The sequence below is a fragment of the Dermochelys coriacea genome, chromosome 6 (assembly GCF_009764565.3).
Source record: "Dermochelys coriacea isolate rDerCor1 chromosome 6, rDerCor1.pri.v4, whole genome shotgun sequence".
NCBI lineage: Eukaryota > Metazoa > Chordata > Testudines > Dermochelyidae > Dermochelys > Dermochelys coriacea.
This window is the reverse complement of record NC_050073.1, coordinates 39754991-39777247: the sequence shown is the minus strand read 5'-3', so window position 1 is coordinate 39777247 and position 22257 is coordinate 39754991. Positions and strand designations below refer to the sequence as shown.

General features: G+C 42.3%; 1 long non-coding RNA gene across 3 annotated transcripts in view; it reads right to left on the bottom strand.

The window, feature by feature from the left end:
• Window positions 1-22257, bottom strand: part of LOC122460511 — a 66394-nt gene that overhangs the window by 1997 nt on the left and 42140 nt on the right. For 2 of the 3 annotated variants that reach the window (XR_006281863.1, XR_006281861.1), the window contains exons 3-5: window positions 14773-15274; window positions 11994-12163; window positions 6873-8587 (exon numbers count right to left, since the gene is read on the bottom strand). This is a non-coding gene — a long non-coding RNA (uncharacterized LOC122460511). Of the gene's footprint in view, window positions 1-6872; window positions 8588-11993; window positions 12164-14772; window positions 15275-19364; window positions 19423-22257 lie in introns of those variants that run through there. The other variant, XR_006281862.1, reaches the window with a different exon arrangement.

Sequence of the window (22257 nt, the reverse complement as noted above, 5' to 3'; positions counted from 1 at the left end):
GAGTCACAGGATAATAAGGGCCCCGGGCTGTAAGGGTCCCAACTCCCATCAGTCCCCTCAGGCTTTTGCGGCACCACTACACCAAGGGTGCCTGTGCTGCACCTCTGGGGAGCCCCCCAGCTCCCCACCAGGACCATCTCCAGAGCTGTGGACCTTCTCGTCCCGCTAGCTGCCCCAGCACCTCCCCTCCAGACACTCCTCACCCTGGTGGTCCCAGCACACCTCCTGCAGCGCCCCTGGCACCCAGAGCTTACCCCCCGTGCCACAAGTGCCTGTCCTTCCCCTTCCCGTGCCCACACAGCCACCAGGAGATACTGACTTCCCATCCCCCGCTCGCTCCTCAGTGCTCCACCGGGACTTCCCGGGTCTCCCACTGGACCACAACTGAGCACATACACAGCTCAGCACTGACCCTTCCACTGCCAGCCCTCCCCACTGCTCCATCAGAAACCTCACTCGGTGTCGCATTACTTCACTTCCTGCCCCGTCACTGACCCCCCCACACCCGATATAATGCAGTTTGACCTATAACGCGGTAAGATTTTTTGGCTCCCAAGGACTGCGTTTTATCAGGGTAGAGGTGTATTATCACAGCTTTACAAATGGGGAAAGTGAGGCAGGGCAGTTAAATGACGCAGTCTGTTGTCAAACTGGCACTACAACACCAGAGTTGCTGACTGATAGCCCTTTTCAGTCACACATGGTTGTTTGGGTTCATGGCACAATTGACTAGTGTTCTTTCTCCAAAAGAACTCTTTACTAGAGCAGTGCACAGGGTTACTCTAGCTGCCATAAGCAGTCAGCCAATGCTCCCCCCAGCATTGAGGTGTCTAAGGGGGTTTCGGGGCATGCCACCAGTCAGAGACGTAGGGCCCGAGCTCACAGTGAGGTCTTCAGGAATCCTTGGCCAACTGATTGGTCCCTAGGACACTGCGCTAAAAGATGGCACAGGCATGATTTGACTTCTATATTGGGCCGGGGAGCTCCAGCCAGGCCAATGTAGCTGTGCATGGCTTGCGGGAGGAGGGAGGGGCAAATTCTGGTCCTGTCCAATGCTTGCAGGGCTGGGCCTTCTGTAGGATCACTGCTGGCCCATGGGGTGCATGCCTGCCCTCGTGTTTGTTTGAGTCTTGCACAGGGACCTGGGGGCAAATTAACAAGGGACATGGGTTGGCTAATGTGCAGGAGGCTCCAGCCCAGAGGGCGGGGTGGAGGGGCCTTGGAAGCCATGTCTGGAAACCACCCTGCCCCGCCTCCTTGTGCAGCAGCTGGCCAGAGCTGACCCAGTCAAGTGACCTTTGAGTCTAGGTGAGCATAGGGAGGGGATCCCTGTGTTACAGGGAGAGGGGTGATTCAAGCAGTTTGAGGGACAGCCAAATCTTTACATTGTGCCCCCCCATCAACTTATACAGTTAAATAGTAGCCCCCTCCCACCTGGCAGGATGCCAAATCTCTGTCAGGGAGAGGGGCACTACGGTGTGTGCATGGCCCCATGCCTCAATAGGGACCAGGGCCAGCAAGATGGGATTGCCAAGTGTCTAATAGCAGAAAACTTAACACCCTTGACCTGCTCCGTGCCCCCCCACTTCCCAAAGTCCTACCCCCCACTCACTCGATTGCCTCACTTGCTCACCCCCACATTTGCTCACTACATCATTTTCACTAGGCTGCGGCAGGGGGTTGGTGTGTGGGCTAGAGGGCTCTGGGGTGGGGCTGGGAATGAGGGGTTTGGGGTGCAGGAGGGGGCTGGGCCCAAGGGATTTGGAGTGTGGGAGGGCACTCGGGGTGCAGGAGTTAGGGCTGAGGGTGTGGGCTCATATTGGGAATGGGGATGGGGGGGTTTGGGGTGTGGAAGGGAGCGTGTGAGCACTGGGGTGGGGGCCAACAATGAGGGGGTTTAGGGTGTAGGAGGGGGCTCTGGGCTGAGCCCAAGGGGTTTGGAGTGTTGAGGGGGCTCAGAGGTCGAGGGGGGGGCTCAGAGTGGGGTTGGGGATAAGAGGGTTGTGGGGTGCAGTTCAGGGCTCTGACTGGGGCTGAGGCCTTTGGCATGTGGGAGGGGGTTGGGATGCAGGAGTGGGTGGGGGTGCAAGTTCCGGGGTGTATCTAGTGGGGGGGTTCAGGGTGCAGAAGGGGGCTCTGGGCTGGGCCTGATGGGTTCAGCATGGGGGCAGGAGCTCAGGGCTTGGGGTTGGGGATGAGGAGTTTGGGGTGCAGAACGGGGCTCCGGGCTGGGACCGAGTGGTGTGGGCGGGGGCTGCAGGCTGGGACTGAGGAGTGTGGGAGGGGGCTCAGGTAGGGGATGGGGGTGCGGAAGGGGTAGAGGGGCCATCAGTGAGGGTTCCAGAGTGTGGGAGAGGGCTCAGGGCTGGGAATGAGAGGTTTGGGGTGCAGAAGGGGGCTGGGACAAGGGATTAGGGGGAGTATGTGTGCCAAGAGGGAGTCTGGGTGTGGGAGGGTACTCCGGGCTGGGAAAGGGGTTTGGGGTGCGGGAGGGAGTTTAGGGTCCCAGCGGCGCTAACCCAATGGGAACTGCTGACCTGGCCCTCGGGGAGGGGGTAGCGCACAGAGCCTGAGTGGCCACCCATGAACCTAGAGGCCTCAGGGACCTGGCGGCCACTTTCTGGAGCCATGTGGAGGCAGGGCAGGCAGAGAGCCTGCCTTAGCCCCGGGCCCCCACTGCGCCACCGACTGGACTTGGTGCCCAGGGTCCCTTTTCAACCGGTCATTCCGGTTGGAAACCAGACATCTGGCAACCTTATGCCCTCTGCCCACCAGAGGTGCTGGACTCCACCAACCCTGGGTCAGAGCCATCGCTGGCTGCCACTCTACAACTGTATACAGTTGTCCCCTTTCCCCCACCACCCCTGCCCATTCTAGCTGGCACAACTTAGGGCAACTCTCAGCTTACTCTGAGTTACAAAGGGTTGATTTTAGGGCCCAGTCATGCCTAGGAATCCTAACAGTTGCTTAGGGCCACCTTTGTTTTCCCCCACCCCACAATCTGCATGGTAGGACCAAAACTCTTGCGCACAGGAGGTTTGGCTGCAGTAGTGGCATATGCACATTACTTGACTTGGGCTCCCACACCTGCAAACACTACCACATATACTGCTTCCTATGGTTCCTTAACTTCTTTGGAACTAGTCACGGGAGTAAGTCAAATGCCCTGTAGTAAGTGTTTGCAGGACTGGGGATCTGAGCGAGAGGCCATACTCACTATAGAATGTGTTTGGTTTTATTCCATGCAAATAAAGCCCTGTTGGCTTTGCTGCATATGATTTTGTAAATGAGCAATGATAAATGTTTTGGTCCTATCCCAAGTCATCGTTTTTTATGTACTGTAACCAGTTTCAATACCAGTTTCCAGCTGGCATTTTCATGATTGCTGGGAGAAAGCAGGTGGTTTGAGCATTTCAATACATGCCCTTCCTGAGGGGAGTCACTTGTGCACAGCTTCATGTATACCACTATTGTGCTACCTGCAGCATGTGCCAGTTACTTTAGGCTGGATTTTGAGTAAACCCATTAAAAAAGAAAAAATACCTAACATTTAAGTTTGGGTACCAGGCTGGGTTGGTGGTCTCTAATGGCACTACCTGAAGGCTGTGTACCTACACTTGACAGGTTTGCACTGTAAGCTCAACATCACTTGGATTAAAAAGGTGAGTTGATAATAAAGCTAAATATTTATATAAATGTAAAAAGAAAAGGAGTACTTATGGCACCTTAGAGACTAACAAATTTATTAGTCTCTAAGGTGCCACAAGTACTCTTTTTCTTTTTGCGAATACAGACTAACACGGCTGCTACTCTGAAACCTATATAAATGTATTGAACCTGTTGTGCCACTCCAGCAGGCCAAAGGGACTAAAATGAGTAACAAAGACTACCACAAGACCAAAGGCACAGCCCATGAAATTAAAGTGTGGAAAATTAAAAACTGATCAAAGGAAATAATTAACTGTGGAACGCATTGCCACAAGAAATAATAGGCCAAGATGAACAAAGAGATTGGCCATTTCTATGCATAGCAAGAATAACCAGAGTTATCATTAAAGACAACAAAAATTTTGGAAGTGATGTTAAATCTCATACTTCAAGATGCACAGATCAGGATGAGAACCCATGGGGGGCACTTTATCCCACAGCTGCATATTGCAGGATTATTACACCTTCCTATTTAACAGCTGGTGTAGGCCATTGTCAGTTTGCTACAGGACTTGATTGACTTCAGCTCTGATCCAGTCTCACTGTTCCTAACACAGCAAAGAGATTTGTGGGTGGCAAGCAACTTCTACTTCCTCCTTTCTTGGCCCTCCCACTGTAGCAATTATAGCTGGGGAAAAGGGAGAGGGGCCAAGGTAAGCACTGTCCTCGAGCTTGCCCCAGATCCTGAAAAGAACCTTAGAACCATAAACAGCTGAGGCAATTTAGAGTAGCCCTAAGGCTATTGTAAATTATGCCAAAGATCAACCCATTCCTGAACAGCTGAAGGATTGGGAACCTGCCTTTCAGTTGTCTAACTGGAGATGAGCTGCTTTTATATTTAAAGTCAAACATTTTATGTATTTTAACAACTTTTTATTTAAAATAAAAAGACTCAAAAGCAGGCAGAGAATTTTTTCTGTTGATGTGCCACAATATGTCTCTCTTGCCACTAGCCAAAGCAAGACAAACTCTCTAAACGTGGATAACAGAGGGTGGTTTCTCTAACCATCCTTTCTTTCCCAGCAGATATTTAAACCAATAGCTTCACATATTCAATCCACACAGCTCGTTCTGGTTATTTTTTTAAAAGTATTTAAAGAAGTAAAGATCACTAGAGATCGCATTGCAGTTGACACAGGGAAGAAGCAGCAATTTGACACAGGGCTGACAAGTGATTAATCGTGCTGTTAAACAATACTAGAATACCATTTATTTTAAATATTTTTGGATGTTTACTACATTTTCAAATATATTAATTTCAATTACAGTGTATAGTGCTCACTTTATAATTTATTTTTTATTACAATTATTTGCACTGTAAAAAAACAAAAAAAATATTTTTCAGTTCACCTCAGACACTTACTGTAGTGCAATCTCTTTATCATGAAAGTTGAACTTACAAATGTAGAATTATGTACAAAAAAAACTGCATTCAAAAATAAAACAATGTAAAACTTTAAAGCCTACAAGTCCACTCAGTCCTACTTTTTGGTCAGCCAATCACTCAGACAAACAAGGTTGGTTACCATTTTCAGGAGCTAATGCTACCTGCTTCTTGTTTACAATGTCACCTGAAAGTGAGAACAGGGGTTTGCATGGCACTGTTGTAGCTAGCATTGCAAGATATTTACTTGCCAGATGAGCTAAAGATTCATATGTCCCTTCATGCTTCAACCACCATTCCAGAGGACATGCTTCCATGCTGATGATGGGGTCTGCTTGATAATGATCCAAGGCAGTGCAGACTGACGCATGTTCATTTTCATCATCTGAGTCAGATGCCACCAGTAGAAGATTGATTTTCTTTTTTGGTGGTTTGGGTTCTGTAGTTTCCGCATCAGATTGTTGCTCTTTTAAGACTGTTAAAAGCATGCTCCACACTTCATCCCTCTCAGATGTTGGATGGCACTTCAGATTCTTAAACCTTGGGTCGAGTGCTGTAGCTATTTTTAGAAATCTCACATCGGTACCTTCTTTGCATTTTGTCAAATCTGCTGTGAAAGTCTTCTTAAAACGAACATGTGCTGGGTCATCATCCGAGACTGCTATAACATGAAATATATGCAGAATGCGGGTAAAACAGAGCAGGAGACATACAATTCTCCCCCAAAGGAGTGCAGTCACAAATGTAATTAACTCATTTTTTAACAAGCATCATCAGCATGGAAGCATGTCCTCTGGAATGTGGCCAAAGCATGAAGGGGCATACGAATGTTTAGCATATCTGGCTGTAAATACCTTGCAACACCAGCTACAAAAATGCCATGCAATGGCCTGTTCTCACTTTCAGGTGACATTGTAAATAAGAAGCAGGCAGCAGTATCTCCTATCAAACTTGTTTGTCTTAGCGATTTGCAGAATAAGAAGTAGGACTGAGTGGACTTGTAATCTCTAAAGTTTTACACTGTTTTGTCTTCGAGTGCAGTTATGTAACCAAAAAAAATCTGCATTTGTAAATTACACTTTCATGATAAAGAGATTGCATTTCAGTACCTGTACAAAGTGAAATGAAAAATACTATTTCTTTTGTTTATCATTTTACAGTGTATATATTTGTAATCAAAAATAATAATATAAAGTGAGCACAGTGCACTTTGTATTCTGTGTTGTAATTGAAATCAATATTGAAAATGTAAAAAAAACATCCAAAAATATTTAATAAATTTCAAGTGGTATTCCATTGTTGTAAGTGATTACTTTTTTTTAGTTAGTCGCATGAGTTAACTGCAATTAATTGACAGCCCTAATTTTATAGCATGCATCACACTCTATTTCTGGAGTCCTCTGCTTTTGTTAAAAGACAAACAAGGTTGTTGCTTACAAGGAGAAAAGTGTGCTATAGCCTCTCTAATTGTCTTTTCATGGAAATCAGTGCAAAAATTCATATCTGCAAAAGGTTCCATTGAAAAGTGATGCACGGAGTTCAGCGTCATGCTGGTGAAGTGTTGCTTAATACAGGGAGTTGGCTAAAACACTGAAAGAACACTGGCCAAATGTGCAAGCAGCCAGTCTGGGTAACAACAGGACTGTGCTCTCCACCAGATATCGACTGAAAATGGTGGGCTCTATTAAGTACATAATTCACTGTCTCCAGCTCCTTGGTATACAAGATATATGTGATGTGAAAGTGACACAATATTGCTCCCTCCACAATTGCACCTTACCTTGCTCCATAGGGACCACTGTGGGTTGGAGGAAAGTCACAATATCCATGCACATTCCTGCTCTTGGCTTCTCTACTGAAATTGCAGAAGTGGTCTGATCCACACAAGGACTTACACATTGCAACACCTAACTTTTAGGCACCTAGAAAAAAAAATCACTGGAACAACAATGGGATCCACAGAACCTACATTAGGCACCAAGGGTCCCTATACAGTGAATGGGGAGAGATATGCATCTGAGAATGAGATCCACAAAAGCTAATAAGTTAGGCCAGGAGCTAGTCAGTGGAAGATGCCAATGAGAGGGGTGTGGCTTGTTGCCTAAACTATGGATTTTGCATTAATTCTACTGATTACTTAAGAATTCCCTGTCATCACTCTGAGGTTTGACAGGTACCAAGATCAGGCCAAGTATTATAAAAATGACTGTTCATGTGGGAACCCCAATGTGCACAATTATAACACTCACACTTGAGGAACCCTTCTGCATCTGTAATAGTTTTATTAATACATTTAGCAGAGTTACAAGCACTCTAATCCAGAAAGATAGAGAGAATACAGACCATACATCTGAACATCCATGTACTCCCACCATCTCTTGCAGAACAACCTGAAATGTTAGCCAGGCTCTTCCTCATCACTATCATCTTCCTCTACATCACCAGTGGCCATCATCCTGACACCTCCCAAGAGCTACATCTCTCTCTCCTCCAGCACACAGGCTGGGATACAACGTTTACAATATGTTATGCTGATGACATGATACCTAATGCATATACAGTAGAGATTTTTCCTTATTTGTATTTCCTCACACTACTAATGTTGAGTGCCCTTCTCATATAGGTTAGTATATTAATGATCTCAACTTATTATCATTATGTCAGTTGGTTACCATGGCACTCTGCTGGTCAGATACCTGCAGATGTTCCTATCCTAAAATATCCAAAAGTTGATGTTCGCTCATATTCCTGTGATTGCCTGGTGTCATTGCGTACAAACTTCTCCCTTAAACACTCTATCCCCAGTTCCCCAAAACTCAGGGATGACTGTTGGGCCATTTATCTATGCCAAAGTTCATAGGCCTCAAGCCTTGTGCTAACTGCTGAAGCCAATGTCTTACAGGATACAGGCCTGTAGGTTCCTTGCATTACTGCTGAATAAAATTAAAGCTAGCTCTCTGGGATACCCAGGCCCTCGCCCTGCCCTCCTCACTGAGTTCTTGGGTTTCAAGTACTTTTGTGGCTCTTGGCCAATATGCCTAGCCTGGTGAGAGTCCCTTCATTCATTATATTCCCAGACCCCTCCTACTTTCCCAAACCATCATAGTGAAATGGCTGTGCGGTGAAATTATTGCAGTAGTGCATCAATCATGTTTCCTTTTCTGCTTGGCTTTGTCAGGTTCTTTTTCTACTCACTTGCATTGCTGTTCTTTGCACTGTGATGAGCAAGCTGCCGGAGCAGATCTTTAAGCTGTGGTTATTTGTAGATAATGTGCTTGGCATGGAGCTCACATTTGTCCATTGTCAATCTCCTATCACTACTAATGGGACAGAAAAAACATGATTTAGTCTGTTTACATGAATAGCTCTCAAGGCTAGACATATCCTTAAGGATGCAGAGGTCAGTAAAGAACTTGCCTTCAACAATAGGTAAAGCTTTCCTCCATTCTCTGCTTACTGGCAGTTAAACATTATCTAACTAGGAACCTCAGAAAGCTGTGGACAAGAAAGGAAGTTTATTGTACATATGTAACATGCCAACTTTGTTGACATTCTATATTCTCATGGAGATAGCAAGCACAAATCAGGACAGATGTAGGTATGGGGCACTTTATTATCCAAATGTCTGGGAATTATCAGTACCAAGAATGTGACACAGTATTACTGCACCAGTGATTAGCAGGTAGGCTGTACTTCAGCTAGAGATTAAAAGACCAATTGTATAATTTAAGTAATACAAATGAACATTAGTTTATAGACTGATCCGACAAATATTCTTCTAAAGAAGTTCATGATGAGATTGAATCCTAATTTCCAGCACACCCGCTGACTCAGTTTAAACCTGAACAGAGTGCCAATTGTATTAACAATAGTGTTGGTTCTATGTCAAAAATATCCACTAGGGATTACATTGATTCCATCAAACTCATCTGATTAATAACCAGCTAAGTAATTCTCTGTTTTATAAATCATGCTGTATCGTGGGACAAGAATAAATTGGCATATGTTGCAGACATACATGTTATAATATTTTGAAAACATTCAGTCCCGAGGCAGACTAAATCTTGTATGATATCTATACAGGGTATGGTTGTTAAGTAAATCAATGCATGCTTTATATAAAAAAGTCAAAACCCAAAGTGAGATCTGAGCATCTGGCCCTCATTATTCACACTAAATTAGATCAAAGTCTGCAAGCAGTTGACCTCACTGATGATTGCATAGGTGTAACTGAGGGCAGAAATTGCCCCGGTGGTGGTCATACATTTAATTATCTTCACTAGAATAAGATCAGCCTTTGCATTCCCCATCCCAACAGCTGTGCTGAGCTCAGCTTCAACATAGTTGAGGCTATTTAACCCATTCACATGGAAGTTGATTCCACTTGACTAACAAAGTGCCAGAGCTGACTCAGTTGTTTAATGATTTCTCCAGTACCTGCAGAAATTAGATGCAAAATTAAATTTACCTTCAGTAGTAACCACTGTTTATTGCTTAGCAGTTTGTGGGCCAGATTCTATTCTTAATTATACCAGCATACATCTGGGATAATTCCACTGATTTCAGAGTCTGGCTCTATATGTTCTGGTTTTAGCAACTTATGCTACAAGACGTCACTCTTAGAGTCTGTGGAAGTTAATGAGACCAGCAGAGGTTCAAGCAGAGCATGTTTCTGCTGTATTGTTTTGCAAGTGATTTTGTGCATCAGTTTCACAGTTGTACACAGTTTCAGCTACACAAATACAAGTTGAAGCATTGGGCAAATTACTAGCAAACTGTACAAAGCCCTCTTCTTCATTTGGGATCTAGATATGCACCTAAAAGGTGCTTAGACCCTGAGCTGCATCTGACTACATTTCCTGGACCACTTTCCTTTTTATACATAAGTTTCATGTTGTTATTATTCTATTAGGTTAGTTTATTATTTAAATATATAGTTTTGTGCTGTAGTACTACTGGAATGCCTCTGTCCATGTGACCTCTCACAGACTGTGCGTGCAAGGTCATGCTGAGCAGAGGACACCGTTCTGAGAACAAAATAGCATCCTCCATGCAGCAAAAGTGCCAGAATGCTATTCCAATGATTTCATCCCCATTGCGGTCCTCCTTAAAGGACAGATCCCCGCATAACCCACAGCAGACCCCCCAGAAGTTCAGGGACCCCACTTTTGGAACCACTGGTCTAGGGTTAGGGCTTGAAACAAAATCAAGAATAGATATTGAGCTGTTCTTATAAGAATTTATGGACAAAAGTAGTGGAAATGTAATGAGATTGACTGATCTTGTGAATCTCCACTAAAATCTAGCAAGAATGGCGGCACTCATGAGACTTTAGCCTTATCTAAAGGAGAACTAGACAACAGGTCCTTTCCAGTTTTTGGACGTAACCCAGAACCAAAGCCAGAGGGTTAAGTTAGAATCTGGCAATTGAAATTCAAGCTTCCTTGAATTATACGGAGTTTGAATTCAGCGTGGGCCTATCTCTTGGAAATGATATCAGCAACAGGCCAGCAACCCAGTTTCAGCTGTGGCTATCTATCTATTCATCGTCTCCATGATGGTATGCAGAATGAAGTGTGCTCAACTGGAAAGCCCAGGAGTCAAAGGGAAGCCAGTTTCCAGGGGAATTTCATCTGTATCAGATGTGTAAGGTGAACCAATACAATACTAAAAATATTTGGGGTGCTTGCTGACAGCCTGACCACATGTCTGTTGTTAGATGCATGACACCAAGCATAGCCTCTCTGAAGAATTGTTCATCTTGAGCAATGTCTTATACAAGTACAAGTACATAATGTCAGGTACATAAAAGGTTGTTACAAAGAGGAGAGAAGTAAATTGTTCTTTTTAACCGCTGAGGATAGGACAAGAAGCAATGGGCTTAAACATACTGCAGCTAGGCTGGTTTAGATTGGACATTAGGAAAAACTTCCTGTCAGGGAGGTTAAGTCCTGGAATAAATTGCCTAGAGATGTTGTGGAATCTCCATCATTGGAGATTTTTAAGAGCAGGTTAGACAAAATCCTGTCAAGGATGGTCTCGATGATACTTAGTCCAGCCATGACTGCAGGGCACTGAACTAGAAGACCCTCTAGGTCTCTTGCAGTCCTACAGTTCTATGATTTCAGGGGTACACCTATTGGAAAAGCTTTTTATGAATGCTTTAATCACGAAACAGCTCCAAGGAGCTGAAAAGCCTCCTGAAGCTTGGGTTTTATTGTAAACTATCAGAGGTGATCCTCTCTGACAAAACCTTTGGGGTGGTAATTGCTTCAAACACCTTTCAGCTATTCTCTTAGTCTCACAAACTGAACTGTGGTCCAGTTATGCCTTTTGGAAGAAACTTAAATTTAGACATTTAAAAAGAGTTAAAGCAGAGTTAATGTTCTGCATTTGTGTATCAGCACATCATCATCACCAGTGGGGATTTTTGTTTCAGCATAGAAACTGGTTGACAGAGTGAGATGGCCAATGGCCAGACATAGCATGGAGTCACATACTGAAACCTCATGTCTGTATGTGTCTCTGTTGCTCCTCCCAAGAACCAGCAGTAATGGTGATAATCCATCTACCCAGGAGCATTGGCATTAAAGCACCAGCTGGGGCAAAGGATTCCTACCCAGAGCCCTGCTGAGCTTTAACCCTTTTAATGTGACCAAAGCCCAGTTGCTCAGGCTTCTCTCACTGTTGCAGGACTGGGCCCAAGAAGAATAACATAATTCCAGAACATGCCAGGCATCACTCTGGGGTAATTAATGACGACCAGGAAATTCAAGACAATTGGCAGAAATAGAAGCATGTTGCCCTTAGATTTCCTTGTTGCATTAAAGGAGAGCCGATAGTAAACAAAAATGGACTAATTTAATTGGAACACTCCTGGGTATTAAGCATATTGACATACCGGGCTCTTCATAGAACCATTTTGGTACAAAAACATGCCAATGGACTGGAATGCTAGGAAGAGCGACACTGACAGTAGCTCCATTTTAGGGACTGGAACGGTCTCTTCCTGTCTACGTGCAGCACTGAGCACAATGGAGACCCAGTCTCAGGAGGGACCACTAGTATTTGCTGTAATAGAAATAGTAGGAGTTCCTGAGCAACTCACAAGAAAAAGCAAACACAAACCAGACATGCCAAACCCATTGGGGGAGGGACAGAAATGGGGCTTGGTTTTGGCTTAATTGGCTTGTGAGTTGTTTGTTGGCTAGTTTTTGGCTTGTAGCTTGTTGGGCTTGTAGCTTTTTTTTTTTTTTTTTGATCAGCTCCTGGGCAGGGGCAAAGGGGAGAGAGAGTCAGGGGTGCACAGCAGGCCCACCATAGTCCCAGACTGCACACCAAGGGGATCAAGTCACATAGAGTGTTGGGGGTCTTAGGGACTGGCTTGTTTTGGCCTTGTTTTAAAATGGGATTAGCTTGATTTTTAGCTTATTGTGAAAGTCGGGGTGCTTATTTACCGCATGAAAGTTGGCAACTGTGACACAAACATTTTAAAGGAGTCTAATTTTCATTTTCTATGCTGAAAACTATCCTCTAAATTATGCTTCATCTGAAGGACTTCCTCTAGAATCGAAGGTGCTTTGCTTTACTAATAATTGAGGGATTTAACAGACATGCAGAAATTTGAAGCTGAAGCCAGCAATTATCTTGCAAATTAGAAATCAAAACAAAATCAATGCCCATGGAGTTTCTCAATACATAAGGTCTAATCCAAAAACCAGTGGTGCAATGAAGACTACTATTAACCTGAATGGGTTTTGGATGAGACATAGTCCACAAAGAATGTCTCTTACCCAGTAAAGTAGGCTTGACTGGCTTCTGCGTCCCTTGGTTATGAACTGTGCATGATGGGACAGGGCTTCCATCTAGTGGTTTATTGCAGGATATCTGTTTTTCAGGCAGCTCCATTGCCCTGCTTTATATAATATGAAATTCTTGTATTTTGAGAGCGCTGTGGTTGTGGTGCTACTGATTACACAAAATAACCAAAACCAGATAACACAATAAAAGGCACATTGTCCACTGCAGAGCAAAGAAATGGCTGCTAAACTACTCATTCTGCTTTGATCGTATGGGTTGCATTAATAACAAAGTTATCCATCAGAGTCTGGAAGCAATTTGGCTTCTTCACTGAGTTTAAGCTTAAAATATGCACCACCTTTGGTTTAAGTAAATCATCAGTTTCACTAAGCTATAATCACTTATATGGTAACTTACATAGATTTGCTCACACTGGGACAGAAGTGGGTTTATATTGCTTATGTTTAATAGCAACTTGGAATGTTTTTGAATATTTATTGTTTGGAATCTTTGCTATTTATAATCAAGGAAACAGGAACTGCCCCTCTAAAGTAGAGTAGGAGCATCTGAAGTGGGCCCTTATGAGGACTTCTCAGCTGTATCATGTTGAGAAATCTGCATCAGTCTGGGGGTGGAAGGGACTCAGCCTGCAGAAAATTCCCTTTAAAAAGGAGCCATAACTTTAATAATAAAGGTATCCTTTAAGAAACTAAAGGCTGCACATTGTACTGTAACAGACATTTCATACACATGGAAGTGGAGGGCCAAATACATCCTAGTGCTCAATATTCATAAGGCATATCATCAATGACTCTGGACTAGTGGAAAGATGGATCACTGGTTAGGGTGCTTGCCTGGGTCTCAGAAAACCAGCATTCAATTCTCTGCTTTCCCACCAGTTTGGCTAAACCTTCCTGTCCTTCATTTGTGAAATGGGGATAGTACTTTACCTGCTACCTCAAAGGGATGTTGTGGAGATAGAGATGGTGGGGTACTCGGACCCTATGTAATGGGGTCAAATAATATTTAAGTTAGATCACTGCCCAAAGCAGTGATGCACAGCATTTCCCCTTGGCAAAACTCCTTGACAAACCACCTCCTAACCAAAGAAAGATACAACTCCTGGCCCTCATGGGCTTGAGCTTTCCAACTCTCTTTCACTTCCCCCTCAAGTTTGCCACCTTTTTTCAGAACAATAACTCCCAGGGCTGCCTCCCTCAAGTCTCCTCTCCTGCTGGGGAAACAAAAAGCTAACCCTCCTTCCTGCAACTTCTTCCGTTTCTCTCTCTCTCTCTCTCTCACACACACACACAGCTAACCCTCCTTCCTGCAACTTCTTCCATTTCTCTCTCTCTCTCTCTCTCTCTCTCACACACACACACACACAGAGAGAGAGAGAGAGAGAGAGAGAGAGAGAGAGAGAGAGAGAGTCTCCCTCCTAACTACCCTGAACTCCTTCCTTTAAGTCCTCCCTGAGCCTGGCACACCCTGACCAGCTGCACCTAGGTGAGAGTAATAGAGCCCCCCACTTGCCCATTAACTTATTAACCTCTTTCTCAGCCCAGAATTCCCTACCATGCCCCTCCTGGAGCAATCACAGAGGACAGTGGACCAGTTCCCCTTAAAGGCCCAGTCATCCTATGACAGAAGAGTAATCTAATAAAGAGACTGCAGCTCACTGATTAGAACACAAAACAGGCAGGCATATTTGTGACTTTGTCACTGACACCCTACATGACCTTGGGCATGTCACTTGACCTCTCAAGCTCATTTTCCCCATCTGTTAAACAATGCTTTGAGGAGTCCAGTGTTTTTTGATTCTTGGACAAAAGGCATTATATACATGTAAAATATTATGTGCTGTTACTGTCTTCTCTTACCTTTTAATTTTAGCACAGACAGTGGATACATATGAAGATGGTCCATTTGGCATGATCAAAAGCCCAGTTCTCCTTGGCAGATGAAATAACACACAAGACAAAACAGTTGCCAAATCCTGTTTAGGTAGCTGATCTTTTGTATTTGTCTAAAAAATACCATCTTAGCAAACATGCTGCGAGTTTTGCTTTCATTACCAGGTCTGCTTTGCCAGGACATGATGAAGCCTCTATGGTCCTCAAAAGCTAACCTATTGTCTTCATGCATTTTCATTTAGTCCATGAAAGATGCCACCAATAAATCTATGGTGGTGTTTTGAGCAAAGCAATGGTTGCACTCACCTTTGATGTGGTTGAGAAGCATGGTATTCTATGTTCTCCAGCAAGCAATTTTGGCACCACTGTCAGTTTTTTGTTTAGAACAGGGAAAGAATGACCTCAGAGTTCCTGCTGCCATGCATGACCATCCTTGCTCATAAACACATTCTGCTCTGCTCTGCTCTTCCTGGAGGGAAAAAAGAGCTGTCTTGAAAATTATTGTTATACATATAAGTAGCATGAGCTCATAGATTCTAAGACCAGAAGGGACCATTGTGATCATCTAGTCTGACCTCCTGTATAGCACAGGACATAGAACTTCCCCCAAAATAAATCCTAGATGATCTCTTTTAGAAAAACATCCAATCTTGATTTTAAAATTGACAGTGATCTACCATGACCCTTGGTAAATTACACCTTATTTCCAGGCTGAATTTGTCTAGCTCTAACTTCCAGCCATTGGATTGTGTTGTACCTTTCTATGATAGACTGGAGAACCCATTATTAAATATTTTTTCCAAGTGTAAGTCCTTATCGACTGTAATGAATTCACCTTAACTTTCTCTTCGTTAAGCTAAATAGATTGAGCTCCCTGAGTCTATCACTACAAGGCATGTTTTCTAAACTTTTAATCATTCTTGTGGCTCTTCTCTGAACCCTCTCCAATTTAGCAACCTTCTTGTAGGCACCAGAACTGAACACAGTATTCCAGCAGTGGTCTCACAAATGCCAAACACAGAGGTAAAATACCCTCACTACTCCTACTCAAGATTCCCATTTATGTATCCCAAGATTGCATTAACTCTTGTAGCCTTTTATTTTATTTAAAAGTTATAATGCGTACTGTTTGCTTGTACCCAGTTTTCAAAGCGATCTAGATCACTCTGAATCTGTGACCTCTTCATTATTTACCAATTCCCCAATTTTTGTGTTATCTGGAAACTTCAGTGATCAGTGATGGTTTTCTTCCAGGTCATTAATAAAGATGTTAAATAGTGTAGGGCCAAGAACTGGTCCCTGCGGGACCCTATTGGAAACAGACCCAGTCAATGATGATTCTCTGTTTACAGTTACATTTTGAGAACTATCAGTCAGCCAGTTTTTAATCCATTTTACATCATTCTAATTTTTTAATCAAAAATGTCATGCATACCAAATCAAACACCCTGCAGAAGATCAACACCTGATGTCATACAAAACATGTGATAACTTTTTAATGAGATCACATTAGTTTGACACAATCTATTTTCCAATCCTATGTTGATCTGCATTAATTATATTACACTCCTTTAGTTCATTATTAATCGAGTCTCATATCAGCCGCACCATTATCTTGCCTAGGATTGCTGTCAGGCTGATAGGCCTATATTTAACTAGGTCATCCCATTTACCCTTTTTAAAAATTGTCACAACATTAGCTTTCTTCAAGTCTTCTGAAAATTCCCCAGTCCTCCAAGACTTATTGAAAATAAATCAACTCACATGAATTCCTCTCCTACATTGGAAATGTTCCAGAATAAAAAACAAAAGAAACAAAGGATGGGTAAGGATGGGCAATCTCTCACACATTAATTTAAATGTTTTGTGTGTAATATAGACCTGACATAAGCCTGGTCTACACTTAAAATTTAGGTCAAAATAAGTATGGCACTCAGGGGTGTAAAAAAATCATACCTCTGAGCACCACGGCTATTCTGACCTAATGCATAGTATAGACACCACTAAGTCAATGGAAAAAATGTTTCTGTAGATGTAACGACCCATTGGTCGGGGAGGTGGAACAGTAATGGGGAAAAAAACCTTCCTTTGTTGTCGTCCACATGGCATAGTTACAGTGCATAGCTATGGGGCTGAAGCTGTAGTGCCCAATGTATAGACATGATGATATAACCTGAGACTGGACTGATACAGTGAAGCAGGGATTTTTCTAATGTCTGAAACAATCAAACAAGTATAGCGTAACCTGCTTACACTGAACTCTGATACACAGTAGTGAAACTCCAAGTATAGCTAAGTAAAATGAGAGGTGGCTAATCTTATGTTGAGCCACTGAACCGAGGCTCAGGAAGCCAGGGTTCAATGTGCGGTCCACCACAGATTTCTTTGTGTGGGCAAGTCACTGACGCCGCATTGGTGAGATGTGATGGGATTCTGATTCCTCACCCAATCAGCATAACTCTTGGAAATCAGCTTTCCAGCACGAGTTTGAAATTGGCTGAGCACACATATTCTCTAATATTTGCTTCAAATTAACCTATTTCAATGAACATCCCTGCCAGCGAGCATATTTGCTAGGATATTTGTGGACAACCAAAGCAAAAGGAGCTGAAGCAAAGTCCATTTTTTTATCTGAATAATAAATATACCATAGTTTAAAAAACAACCCATGCAAAATGGAGAGGACTAGGTAACCTAATAAATGAAAGTGTTACATGGGTGTCCTCTCTGTAAACTTTAATGATGTTTTACTCATAATAATATAATGGAGGAGTTGTATTTTGGTTGCAGCAAACACATAGTTAGTTGGAGTACATCAGATTCTTTAAACTGATTCACAAATGTAACATTCCCACCATCTACCCATCATTATTTCCCGTGACTTTCTCACCTATGCGCCCTCTTGTGTTTTCAGGCATGTTTAGCAAGTAGCTCTTTTGCCTTATCATCACTAGCTAGGACAGGAAGACAGACTTTCATTGCAGGAGACTGAGATTTTTGAGTGTTAAATAATAATAATAAACAAGGCAAAAGGTCCCACCAAACAAGGAGTAGTAGCACACTTTACTGCAGCTTCAAAACAATTACCACTTGCATGGTGTTGTGCAATCATTAACTGACAGATCTTCACAATACCTCTGTCAGGTGGATAATCATCATTACGTCCTTTGTACAGTTAGAAAAACAGAGATACAGGGAGATTACAAAAATCAGGGTAAGGATTAAAATTCAGGTGTATATAGCATACAGTCCTGTGCTCAGACTTCCAGACTATATATGCTTGAAGTAAGTAGGAAGAGACAGAGGCTGCAGCACAAATGAGACATACCAGTGGAAAGAAAAATACAATTACTGGATATCCCAGGACTTAAATGGTTCAGTTTTATACATACAGTGCAGGCATAATTTCAGACAGTGCTTACTAGGACCTGGATATGGCAATAATCTTGCTTTACTTTTTAGTAAAGTCCATCTAGTCCATCTAGATTCAGTCTAATAGCACTTGAGCCCAGTAACTCTTCACAGGAGGTTACTGATCTTCTGTTTGAACAAATTAATTGTGGTACTTTGTTTTGATGATTAACAATGTCATTTTCCTTGTTGAATATTGTTATCCCTGCAAGTATGTACTTTTTCCTATAAGTGAAACTGTATCAATACAAACTCATCTTTTTGTCTCCTAAGCTAAGATGCATACAATGTGCACACAAAAAATGTTGACCACTGAAGTCTGAGAATATGAGTTTTGAGCTGAAAGGGCAACAGAAATTACCTTTCAATGTACTTAACATTATTTGAATTGTGTAGAATGAATAACCTGATTTAACTTAGGTGTTAAAAAGTTAGTATTTCACATACAATTATAACCCATAAACATAAGGACAACCTGGGGAATTACAGACAAGTCACCGTAACTTCAGTACCCCGAAAGATAATGGAGAAAATAATTAAGCAATCAATTTGCAACATCTAGAAAACAATAAGTTGATAAATAACCATCAGCATGGATTTGTCAAGAACAAATCATGTCAAACCAACCAAATAGCTTTCTTTTATAGGGTAACAAAACCTTGTAGATAGAGGGGAAGTGGTAGATGTGGTATATAACTTGACTTTAATAAGACTTTTGATATTGTCTCGATTGGCCTTCTCATAAACTAACTAGGGAAATACAACCTAAATGGAGCTACTATATGGTGGGTGCATGATTGATTGGAAAACTATTCCCAGAGAGTAGTTATCAATGGCTCACAGTCAAACTGGAAGGGCATAATGAGTGTGGTCCTTCAGGGATCAGTTCTGGGTCCAGTTCTGTTCAATATCTTCATCAATGATTTAGATAAAGGTCTGGCCAAACTGGAGAAATGTTCTAAAGTAAATAGGATGAAATTCATAAGGACAAATGCAAATTACTCCACTTAGGAAGGAACAATCAGTTGCACACGTAGAAAATGGGAAATGACTGTCTAGGAAGGAGTACTGTGGAAGGGGATCTGGGGGGTCATAGTGGATCAGACAGTAAATATGAGTCAATGGACACCATTGCAAAAAAAGCAAACATCATTCTGTGATGTATTTGCAGGAATGTTGTAAGCTAGAAAGGAGAAGTAATTCTTCCACTCTACTCCACGCTGATTAGGCCTCAGCTGAAGTACTGTGTCCAGTTCTGGGTACCATATTTCAGGAAGGATGTGGATTGGAGAAAGTCCAGAGAAGAGCAACAAAAATTATTAAAGGTCTAGAAAACATGACCTAAGAGGGAAGATTGAGAAAAAATGGATTTGTTTAATCTGGAGAAGAGAAGACTGAGAGGGGACATGATAACAGTTTTCAAGTACATAAAAGGTTATTACAAGGAGGAGGGAGAAAAATTGTTCTCCTGAGCCACTGAGCATAAGACAAGAAGCAATGAGCTTAAATTGCAGCAAAGGCAGTTTTTGTTTGGACATTAGGAAAAAACTTCCTACCTGTCAGTAATCATTTAAATTGATGGGGTAAATAGCTATTGGAAACAAACCTGGCAAGAAGAGAAAAATCAGCCTTTGTTTGAGAAATTCTTCTGTTACTAAATCGTTGTACTTCATGTTCATAATATTAATCTGTATATATGCATTTTTGAAGAAAGTTGCAATCATTCATTTTCTCCAAAAACTGCATTGTTGTCCACTAGATCTGAGCAACTTTTGGTATCTTTCCCAACTTTTGTTTATTCTTCTTTAGCTTAAACAATTCATTTAACAGTTCTGGTTATTTAATAGGATGATTTGCTGTTATATTTTACTATTTAGTGCACTGGACACATAGTCTTTGAAGAGAATGATTAAAATGTCTAAGTGTACATCTAAAAGGTCACTGTCTTGATACCTGGGCTGAAGACAGTGACTGAAGAGTGAAAGCAATGTTCTGGAACAATCAGATAAGTGAAGCAGTTTGACGTCCGAAGTAACATCAAAACAATTCCTCTGATACTAGCACTTTGTACTTCAACAGTATCAGTCACCATCAGATTTCAAAATTAATCCTCACAATATCTTAATGAGGGTGGCACATTTAAGTATTATGCATATAATGCAGACAGTTATACTGTGGCAGTCAGTGGGACTTGGAGGTGTTTAGGCTCAGATACTCAAAGGTATTTAGGCACCTACCTCCCATTGAAGTTTGGACCCAAGTAATTTGCACCAGATACACACAAAATGTCAGTTGTAGAGTTTAAAATAGAACTCAGCCCTCTGGTGCCTAGTCACCTGCACTAACCCCAATATCACACTCCCACCCTGTGGCACAACACTGAATAATGTGAGTCCAGAAAGCACTCTTGTATAGAAGCAATATTTCCAGAGGTGACATTATAGTATCACTTGCTGATGAGTGATCATGGGTGTAACACCATTCTCATAGTACAGCCATTCTGTGGTGATTCCCCTTTAAAAAAAAAAACTTTAAAATCTTTAAAAGATTTTTCCTTAGAAAAATTGTTTTACCTCAGTATTTACAGTATATACTTTAGATATAAGATAGTATTTGCCTATATACTTTAGATATAAGACTTAGTAGGGAATTATGCCACATATGCCACATTATGCCACAAATGCCGAGGCAGTGTTATTTGCTTATCTAAGAGAATTAGAAAGAGTTTAAGTGAGGCCACTGTATCTCCATGAAAGATAGAACATGTGCTGTGATGAAGTAATTAAGCTAGTGGGAAAGTGAAAAAACGAGCTGGGAGTGCCAGAGAGCAGTTGGGTGGGTTAGGTACATTAATGTCAATGCTCACTGAGGTGAACATTCTTAGAATGTTTGCTGGCGCTGGTGCATCCTGGGCTGGAAAAATGTGCTCTTGTTTTTAGAGACTCTTGTACTAATGTGACTTCCAGATGTTTCAACTATGGCCCCTCAGAGCGAAAACATGCTGGGCAGGAATCAGTCCTTGGACTTGATTTCCAGCTTCCAGGCAATCAGATTATATTGATGAATAATGCGCCGGATGATTTGCTGTCAAGTCAAATTAAGAATGCAAAAAACCCCAACAAAGCAGTGCATTGGCCTGTCAATTTGTTCAGTCACTGATCGCATTCATATCCCATAAGCCAGAAATGAGCAGCTGTGTTTACATCCTCATAGTCTGTTGTCCCCATATTAATTAATTCATGGCCTGTTGATCACCCTCTGAATACAGTACAGTACCATTGAGAGCAGCATGGATACATGTCATTATAATTCAGATCCAGAATCCAGCACACAATGGACAATGAAAGAGTCCATGGGTCAAATTCTGCCCTCACTTTGGACACAATGTTTCAATGGGAGTTAAGGGTTACTCACTGCCTACTGGGGTGCTCAACAGCTTACAACATCAAGCCCTCTCACTCCATGAAAATCCACTGAAATCAATGGGATTGCACAGTGACACAGTTGGCTCAAGGACTTGTTTGGATTGGAACGTATTACATTTATGCAGTACCCATCACCCTCATATCTAGGTAGCTAACAGCAACCAAAATTAAGCAAGGGGAGTTACCCAGTTCCACAGCCTAGCACATCACCCCATCAGCACTATGTCTACAATAGCTCTTTCTTGCAAAAATCACCCTATTTTTCTAAATTCAGAACAATTTTTGCCCCTTACAATGACCCTTTATTATATAACCAAATCTTCTTATGCTGAAAGCTTCTATCTGATGTATGCTGAATTCTCCATGATGTTTTTAAATTAGAAAGCTGATACGGAGGATATTGCACTATGCTTATCAGTCAGGAAAAATATGCCTGTGATTATCTCATCTGGCCACAGCATGGTGCTGCTGTTCATAAAAATTGCCCTGAATAAAAATTCATCCAACAATTAGATGACCTTTGGAGATGGAAGGTTGTTCATGAGAGTTCTGGGTAGTTCTTGAGAGCTCTCATGTGATTGATAGTTACTATTTCCTACGTTTTAGACTGCGAGTC